At 36.8% G+C, this 10,528-nt stretch overlaps 1 pseudogene across 1 annotated transcript; it reads right to left on the bottom strand.

Annotated features, from left to right (window-relative positions):
* Positions 1 to 3,104: 3,104 nt before the first annotated feature.
* LOC307048286 (phosphorylase b kinase regulatory subunit beta-like) lies at positions 3,105 to 5,697 on the bottom strand (annotated as a pseudogene). The gene has a single exon. The product of its transcript is annotated as a phosphorylase b kinase regulatory subunit beta-like (transcript).
* Between the last annotated feature and the right edge of the window lie 4,831 nt (positions 5,698 to 10,528).

The following is a 10,528-nucleotide window of genomic DNA, read 5'->3' as shown; positions in this document are numbered from 1 at the left end:
AACTGACTGAATTACATGTAGGAAATGATCTAAGCTAACCATAGACCAACACTGAGATGCTTACATTACCTCTTTGACTCTGTTTTCAATATAGCAAGAGCTTTTAATTCTACCCTATTTTCTGATGCTGTCCTCTAACAAGGTCTAATCTTTCTCCACATATTGAGTTCTACCAGTAGCCACTCCAATTAATATTTGTTAAATGCAGTAACAGAAGGAGATGATTTTGGCCTTAGGCAAAAATTAATACCTACACTAGCAAACACTTAACAGACACTTTCTATGTGTTGGGTACTAGTTTAAGTACTTTTTATATATTAACTCATTTAATCTTCTTAACTATGCTGTGAGGAAAGTACTATTATTTTCCTTGTGCTATCAATGAGAAAATTGATGAACAGAAATATTATAAAACTTGCCCAAGATTATCCAGCCTGCAAGTTGAACCCAGGCAGATACGATAGAACCTTAAAAATTCTGAAACCCAGACTTTTCAGTCATATACTGATTGGATTGAGTTGTTCTGTTCCTATTCTAGCTGCCTACCATTTTACAAAATGTATTTTCCTCTAGAGAAAAATGGCGTTATCCAGAGCCTCTACAATTTTTCATGCAAAATGTCTGGCATTCAATAAAAAAATTACCAGATATACCAAGAAATCAGATCAAAAAAAAAAAAGAAAGAAAGTAAAAATAGGCCATAGATGATCCAGAAACATGGATTAATATGTTTTTAAAAAATAGATGAAAAGGGTTTCCCTGGTGGCGCAGTGGTTGACAGTCCGCCTGCCGATGCAGGGGACACGGGTTCGTGCCCCAGTCCAGGAGGATCCCACATGCTGTGGAACGGCTGGGCCTGTGAGCCATGGCTGCTGAGCCTGCGCATCTGGAGCCTGTGCTCCACAATGGGAGAGGCCACAGCAGTGAGAGGACCGCATACCGCAAAAAAAAAAAAGATGAAAAGATACTCTTACCAAAGAAATAGAATCCATAAGAAGAGAATCAAGTGGAAATTCTAAAACTGAAAAATACAGTAATTAAAACTAAGTACTCAACAGATGAGCTTACTAGCAGATTAAACACAAATAAGAACAGGATTAGTACTGTAAGATACTAAATACTAGTATTCTCTGTTGGCAGAGAATATTCAGACCAAAGGACCAAAAAAAAAAAAAAAAAAGGAAATATAGAAAAAAGTGAAAGAGACATACGGGAGATGGCAAAGTTCTAAGTGTAACTGGAGCTCCAGAAGTACAGAAATAGATTAGAGGAGAAATGGAGGCAAAAGCATTGTTCGAATAGGTAATGTCTGAGAAATTTCCAAAACAGATGAACAATATAAAATCCCAAGAAGGATACAGACATTACCAGTCTCATCATAGTAAAACTGCCAAATGACAAAGACAAAGAATAAGCCATAAGAACAGCCAGACAAAAAAGCATAGTACCTTCAAAGAAACTACAACAATGATAACTAAGTTCTCAACAGAAACAATAGAAGCCAGAAGAAAACAGAATGATATCTTGAAGTGCTGGAAGAAATTATTAACGACTTAGAAGTCTATACACAATGAAAATATCCTTCAAACATAAAGGCATCAAAAAAAGTTTGTTGTCAGCAGATCCCTATTAAAAGAAATGCTGAAGGAGTTTAGACAAGAGGAAAATGATCCCAGATGGAAAGACAGAAATGCAGGAAAGAATGAAAAGCAACAGGAGTTAAATATATAAATGACAATAATAACATGTGGTGAAGATTACATACATATAAAATTAAAATAAATATATGACAGCAGTAAATCAAACAGCAGAAAGGGATAAATGGATTTAATGTGTTCTTAAATCCTAGCATTGTCTGGGAAGTGGTAAAACTATAATTTACACTAGACTTTATTAGGTTAAGAGTGTTGTTATATCCAGTAAATATAATTCCAAATATATCAGTAATTATATTAAATGTACATGGACTAAATACTTCAAATGAAAGACAAAGTTTGTCCAACTAGATGAAAAAATAAAAATTTAATTATATGTTGCCTAAATAAGGACATCTTAAATATAAGGATACAGAAAGGTTGACAGTAAAAGAATGGAGATATATCACGTAAATACCATGATTAAACATAAAAAAGGACATTTAAAACTGATGCTTAAAAGTTAATCTACTAGATATGGAGATGAAAACTGGTAAAACTAAACAATAATTTAGGGATGCTTATATTAATGAAAAAGTCTTTAAAAGCAAGGGTGAGTAACAAAAAATTCAGGATAGAAGTATGAGAGTGGACTAGGTAGCAACACAAATGAGGAGATTAAGGAGCTTCTGTATCTTTAAGTTGTACAGTGCTTGTTTTTCTATTTTTTTTTTTATTATTGTTGAAGCTGAGTAATAGTATGGGCTTTATTATACTATTTTCTATAGTTTTGTAGATGTTTGAAATTAAAAATAATTCAATTACAAAATAAATGACACAAGGAAAGATATATTGTTAAAACATGGTAACATGGACAAAAACAAAGCTTTAAAATACATAAAGCAAAATGGATAAAAATGCAAGGAGAAATTGACAAATTCATAATCAGGAGAACATTTTACAATTTATCAGCAATCGAAGGTCAAGTAGGACAGAAATAGTAAAGATACTGATGATCTAATTATACAATTAGCAAGCTAAACACTTATTCACACTCACACACATTCACATGTATTTGCACCTGACAGGCTACATATTCTTTTCAAACACTTGAACATCCCCCAAATTGGCCACATATTAGGTTACTCTATATGCTCAATTATTGTTTTTTGTTGACTCTTTTACAATTAGAACACATTTACGTGATACCTGTATTCAATACAATAAAAAATATGTTTAAAAAAATGAAAAGAAGCATTTATACTTTACTCAGTTGTGACAGGCCTTTTAAACATATTATCTTGTTTCATCTCACACAAAACAATGAGGCTGGTATGAAAGCAGGAGGGAGGTTCAGCCACTGGCCTCAGGACACTGAGATGATGAGTGGCGGTCAGGACTTGCATTCAGTCCCACTGGATGCTAGAGCCTGGTCACGTGCCTTACTGCACTGCCTCACACAATGCCAATTCATATTTTCAGCATGGCACGGAATAACTCCGGGTTATTGGAGATGATCCAGCCAATATGAATGACCGGTTCTTGCTGAATGACCACCTCCCTCTCATCATGGGTATTACACTTGTAATAGATGATGTTCTTAATCACTCTTGGAGACAAAGGATTAGCGATAACCTCTTCTTCATGTCCAAAGGCACCCAGAGTTACCTGTTGGCCCTGCACTAAAGCATTAGTAATGGATGGGGCCAGGCTGTCCACTAGTTTACTTAAAAGGCTTGTTGTATGGCACACCACCAGCCAACATTTTTTGCTGCCAGCTCTTCTATAGACTCTCTCAATGTGATCAGAAACAGTACCTTCCTTTGTGAGAAAGTTGGGTCCTTCTCTTTTGAGCAGTATACCCAGCAGGATGGCTTGGCTAGCCAGACAACTACAGTCATTCAGTTTTTGAAGAATTTCATGGGTGGGTTTGTTTTTCCATTCAGTAATGGTAACATCTGGCTGCTGTTCTTGTTCAGGAGCATTGGAGGTGCTGCTTTGTCGTTTGACTTTTGAATGTTTGGGAACTTCTAGTTCCTCAAAACTCTTAAATTCTGGAAGCTCTTCTGTGTCACTGATTCATAAGAAGTTGTTCTACCATAGCTCCAGATATTAGTGTCTGTAGACGATCAACGTGAACTTTGACTCCTCCAACCGCTCCTTTCTTAAAAGTTGCCAGCACATCTAATACGGGATTGAATCGGCTACCTCTTATACTGTCTTCCTGGATGAGAACAAGGAAAAGTGGATGTCCATGCATTTTCCAGTATTGCTTAATAAACTGTAGTGCCTTTATGTCATCTATCAGCAGTAAAACATCTTGAGACATTTAGAAATCACTTAGGTCAAAGATGATAGGGTAACAAACCACAGTCTTTCCTAGAATGCAATAAATCTTTGATGTATGGAGGTAGCCAATGGGCCTATCTGGCCTTCCGCAGAGTCCTAATTTTTCATTGTCCCCCAGATGGAAATAAGCTTTCACAAGCTCCTGTTGGGCCCAGATCTGAATGGGTTCTACCTGTTGAGGAGTTTGAGTCTGAATAACCATATGTGTTGAGGGAAATCTTGAAGGCATTGGCTTTCTGCTATAAGCGCTACATAAACAACCAAATCATTTTCCAGTGGGCCCTGATTGGAAAACCTCATGCTCACATTACATTGATTCTGTAGTGGGACATAACGCTGAACAGGATCCATGTCTTTAGGACTAATTAATTCATCAGCTAGGAGTTTCATGATGACATAAAGGGCTTGTCCCCAAAGTAATAGTTTTCCATCATGGCCACAGTTACTAGGAAATCGCTTCTGACTACCAGGGTTTCTTTTTTCATATTCTACAAAATCAGCTGGAACATAGTAGTACTTTGGTATGACAGGATAACCTTCTGTGGTCTGATGAAGTACTGGAGTCAGAAGATCCTGATATTCTTTTACTTGCTTGGGATTGCCTCTAAAAACACCATCAATCATCATGTAAAGGAAAAATATGGGAAATTCACATTCAATGCCATCAAAGAGCTTAATTTCAGCTGGTCTGCAGTAGTGTCTATTAGGATCTTCCAATGATGTTCTATACCCATCTCTCAAGAAACGCTTAAATTCATATTTTCCTTTTAACTTTCTAACCACTTTATCGAGTGTCTGGCTAAACAGAACCTCATCATCCAAGGCAAATGTAGGATAACTGATGCAGGGAAGCAGGGCAATATCTGTGTTATGAGATCTTGATTCCCTGGGTAACAGTGGGCACAAAGTTTGCCAGTTGAGATTGTGGGCATCGAGATCCACAAATATAACCAACCAAGAACAGCCCTGGTTGCCAAAGAGGTTGAATCCATTAATTTCTTCTACAGCTGTTTTTGCTAAGCCAACAGAGCTCGAATGCAGCTCTGTGCTGCCATTATTATACTTGCTTCCTCTTTCCCAGACACCAAAGTCAGGCACACAGTAAACTCTTTCCACACAAAATACAAGGTTCTGAATAAAAGAGACCTCATCAGTGTTACAGATAATCTGGAGTCCTGAGGAAATCATTTCCACAAGGTAAAGGAGATAGAGTGATGCTGCATTTATCTGAAGATGAACATAATCCTCATAGGAGAGAATCTCATCCCTGTATGTACACTGAAAACAGAGTGAAGACGTTGTCAGGCATGGATCCTGCTTAAACTGCTGGACCTCATCAGCCTGACGCATATAGCAGTAGACAATTCCTCTCATATATTTTATAGCCGAGTGCTCCAGCTCATGGGTCCTTCCCTTGTCATCATCAATGCGAGTGTATACAAGAGCCAAAGCCCAGGGCACAGCAGTGCAGTATACACTGTCATGGATCTTGGCCTCCTGATCATCACCACATGTTTTTGTGGGAAAGAGACCTGTGGTTGGACTTCGATGTAGCAGCAGTGTTGACTTGACAATTCTGTACTAGTGACCCAATTTATCCTACAGTTTCATTATCAGGTCTTGGAAGATTAATGCTTTTAAGAGGTTCATAAACTGAGCCAGACATTAAGAAAGCTGGTGGAGAAGAGACAACTGCATCAGGTGAGCTGGCCATTTCAAATTGTTGACTCTAATCATAAGCTTCACAGGCTAAACTATAGCAATTGGTCTGGGCTCTTCATTCCAAGCCCTTCCAGCTCACTTCAGCCATGCACCCTGCCATTGCACTTGGACCAATGCCTTGGCCTCCGCAGGGCCGCCTGTCAGCGCCTCCTGGCCAGCTGCTATTATTCTTTAAACTGAACACATATGTGATACATTATCTCTCATTGGCATGTATGCTTTATGTTATAATAAAATCACTTTGTAAATAGTAAAAAAAATAAGCCTCTTAGATTGACTCATCAACCAGAGGGCAGAGAGCAGAAGCAAGAAGAACTACAATCATGCAGCCTGTGGAACAAAAACCACATTCACAGAAAGACAGACAAGATGAAAAGGCAGATGGCTATGTACCAGATGAAGGAACAAGATAAAACCCAAGAAAAACAACTAAATGAAGTGGACATAGGCAAACTTCCAGAAAAAGAATTCAGAATAATGATAGTGAAGATGATCCAGGACCTTGGGAAAAAAAAGGAGACAAAGATCAAGAAGATGCAAGAAACATTTAACAAAGACCTAGAAGAATTAAAGAACAAACAAACAGAGATGAACGATAAAATAATTGAAATGTAAACTACACTAGAAGGAATAAACAGCAGAATAACTGAGGCAGGAGAACGGATAAGTGACCTGGAAGAAAGAATGGTAGAATTCACTGCTGCAGAACAGAATAAAGAAAAAAGAATGAAAAGAAATGAAGAGAGCCTAGGAGACCTCTGGGACAACATTAAACGCAACAACATTCGCATTATAGGGGTCCAGAAGGAGAAGAGAGAGAGAAAGGACCCGAGAAATTATTTGAAGAGATTATAGTCGAAAACTTCCTTAACATGGGAAAGGAAATAGCCACCCAAGTCCAGGAAGCGCAGCAAGTCCCATAAAGGATAAACCCAAGGAGAAACATGCCAAGACACATACTAATCAAATTGGCAAAAATTAAGACAAAGAAAAATTATTGAAAGCAGAAAGGGAAAAACAACAAATAACATACAAGGGAACTCCCATAAGGTTAACAGCTGATTTCTCAGCAGAAACTCTACAAGCCAGAAGGGAGTGGCATAACATACTTAAAGTGATGAAAGGGAAGAACCTACAACCAAGATTACTCTACCCAGCAAGGATCCCATTCAGATTCTATGGAGAAATCAAAAGCTTTACAGACAAGCAAAAGCTAAGAGAATTCAGCACCACCAAACCAGCTCTACAACAAATGCTAAAAGAACTTTTCTAAGTGGGAAACACAAGAGAAGAAAAGGACTTACAAAAACAAACCCAAAACAATTAAGAAAATGGTCATAGGAACATACATGTTGATAATTACTTTAAACGTGAATGGATTAAACGTTCCAACCAAAAGACACAGGCTTGTTGAATGGATACAAAAACAAGACCCATATATATGTTGTCTACAAAAGACCAACTTCAGACCTAGGGACACATACAGACTGAAAGTGAGGGGTTGGAAAAAGATATTCCATGCAAATGGAAATCAAAAGAAAGCTGGAGTAGCAATACTCATATCACATAAAATAGACTTTAAAATAAAGAATGTTACAAGAGACAAGGAAGGACACTACATAATGACCAAGGGATCAATCCAAGAAGAAGATATAACAATTATAAATATATATGCACCCAACATAGGAGCACCTCAATACATAAGGCAACTGCTAACAGCTATAAAAGAGGAAATTGACAGTAACACAATAATAGTGGGGGACTTTAACACCTCACTTACAGCAATGGACAGATCATCCAAAATGAAAATAAATAAGGAAACAGAAGCTTTAAATGACACAAAAGACCAGAGATTTAATTGATATTTATAGGACATTCCATCCAAAAACAGCAGATTACACATTCCTCTCAAGTGCACATGGAACATTCTCCAGGATAGATCATATCTTGGGTCACAAATCAAGCCTCAGTAAATTTAAGAAAATTGAAATCATATCAAGCACCTTTTCTGACCATGACACTATGAGATTAGAAATGAATTACAGGGAAAAAAACACAAACACATGGAGGCTAAACAATATGCTACTAAATAACCAAGAGATCACTAAAGAAATCAAAGAGGAAATCAAAAAATAAGTAGAGACAAATGACAATGAAAACATGACGATCCAAAACCTATGGGATGCAGCAAAAGCAGTTCTAAGAGGGAAGCTTATAGCTATACAAGCCTACCTCAAGAAATAAGAAAAATCTCAAAAACAATCTCACCTTACACTTAAAGGAACTAGAGAAAGAAGAACAAACAAAACCCAAAGTTAGCAGAAGGAAAGAAATCATAAAGATCAGAGTAGAAATAAATGAAATAGGAACAAAGAAAACAATAGCAAAGATCAATAAAACTAAAAGCTGGTTCTTTGAGAAGATAAACAAAATTGATAAACCATTAGCCAGACTCATCAAGAAAAAGAGGGAGAGGACTCAAATCAATAAAATTAGAAATGAAAAAGGAGAAGTTACAACACACACCGCAGAAATACAAAGCATCCTAAGAGACTACTACAAGCAACTCTATGCCAACAAAAATGACAACCGGGAAGAAATGGACAAATTCTTAGAAAGGTATAAGCTTCCAAGACTGAACCAGGAAGAAATAGAAAATATGAACAGACCAATCACAAGTAATGAAATTGAAACCTGTGGTTAAAAATCTTCCAACAAACAAAAGTCTAGGACCAGATGGTTTCACAGGTGAATTCTATCAAACATTTAGAGAAGAGCTAATACCCATCCTTCTCAAACTCCTCCAAAAAATTGCAGAGGAAGGAACACTCCCAAACTCATTCTATGAGGCCACCATCACTCTGATACCAAAACCAGACAAAGATACTACAAAAAAAGAAAATTACAGACCAATATCACTGATGAATATAAATGCAAAAAACCTCAACAAAATACTAGCAAACAGAACCCAAAAGCATATTAAAAGGATCATACACCATGATCAAGTGGGATTTATCCCAGGGATGCAAGGATTCTTCAATATACTCAAATCAATCAATGTGATACACTATATTAATAAATTGAAGAATAAAAACCATATGATCATCTCAATAGATGCAGAAAAAGCTTTTGACAAAATTCAACACCCATTTATGATAAAAACTCTCCAGAAAGTGGGCATAGAGGGAATCTACCTCAACATAATAAAGGCCATATACAACAAACCCACAGCAAACATCATTCTCAATGGTGAAATACTGAAAGCATTTCCTCTAAGATCAGGAACAAGACAAGGATGTCCACTCTCACCACTATTATTCAACATAGTTTTGGAAGTCCTAGCCATGGCAATCAGAGAAGAAAAACAAATAAAAGGAATCCAAATTGGAAAAGAAGAAGTAAAACTGTCATTGTTTGCAGATGACATCATACTATACATAGAGAATCCTAAAAATGCCACCAGAAAACTACTAGACCTAATCAATGAATTTGGTAAAGTTGCAGGATACAAAATTAAAGCACAGAAATCTCTTGCATTCCTATACAGTAATGATGAGAAATCTGAAAGAGAAATTAAGGAAACACTCCCATTTACCACTGCAACAAAAAGAATAAAATACCTAGGAATAAACCGACCTATGGAGACAAAAGACCTGTATGCAGAAAACTATAAGACACTGATGAAAGTAATTAAAGATGATACCAACAGATGGTATCATCTTTAGGTGATATACCATGAACATATACCATGTTCTTGGATTGGAAGAATCAACATTGTGAAAATGACTCTACTACCCAAAGCAATCTACAGATTCAATGCAATTCCTATCAAATTACCAATGGCATTTTTTATGGACCTAGAACAAAAAATCTTAAAATTTGTATGGAGACACAAAAGACCCCAAATAGCCAAAGCAGTCTTGCAGGAAAAAAACGGAGCTGAAGGAATCAGACTCCCTGACTTCAGACTATACTACAAAACTACAGTAATCAAGACAATATGGCACTGGCACAAAAACAGAAACATAGATCAAGGAACAAGATAGAAAGCCCAGAGATAAACCCACGCACCTATGGTCAACTAATCTATGACAAAGGAGACAAGGATATACAATGGAGAAAAGAGAGTCTCTTCAATAAGTGGTGCTGGGAAAACTGAACAGCTACATGTAAAAGAATGAAATTAGAACACTCCCTAACACCATACACAAAAATAAACTCAAAATGGATTAGAGACCTAAATGTAAGACCAGACACTATAAAACTCTTAGAGAAAAACATAGGAAGAACATTCTTTGACATAAATCACAGCAAGATCTTTTTTGATCCACCTCCTAGAGTAATGGAAATAAAAACAAAAATAAACAAATGGGACCTAATGAAACTTCAAAGCTTTTGCACAGCAAAGGAAACCATGAACAAGATGAAAAGACAGCCCTCAGAATGGGAGAAAATATTTGCAAATGAATCAATGGAAAAAGGATTAATCTCCAAAATATATAAACAGCTCATACAGTTCAATATGAAAAAAACAAACAACCCAATCCAAAAATGGGCAGAAGACCTAAATAGACATTTCTCCAAAGAAGACATACAGATGGCCAAGAAGCACATGAAAACCTGCTCAACATCACCAATTATTAGAGAAATGCAAACTAAAGCTACAATGAGGTATCACCTCACACCAGTTAGAATGGGCATCATCGGAAAATCTACAAACAATAAATGCTGGAGAGGCTGTGGAGAAAAGGGAACCGTTTTGCACTGTTGGTGGGAATGTAAATTGATATAGCCACTATGGAGAACAGTATGGAGGTTCCTTA

This window comes from Hyperoodon ampullatus (assembly GCF_949752795.1).
Source record: "Hyperoodon ampullatus genome assembly, chromosome: 2".
Lineage (NCBI taxonomy): Eukaryota > Metazoa > Chordata > Mammalia > Artiodactyla > Ziphiidae > Hyperoodon > Hyperoodon ampullatus.
Note: the sequence above shows the minus strand (reverse complement) of the source record. Positions and strands in the feature narration are given on the sequence as shown.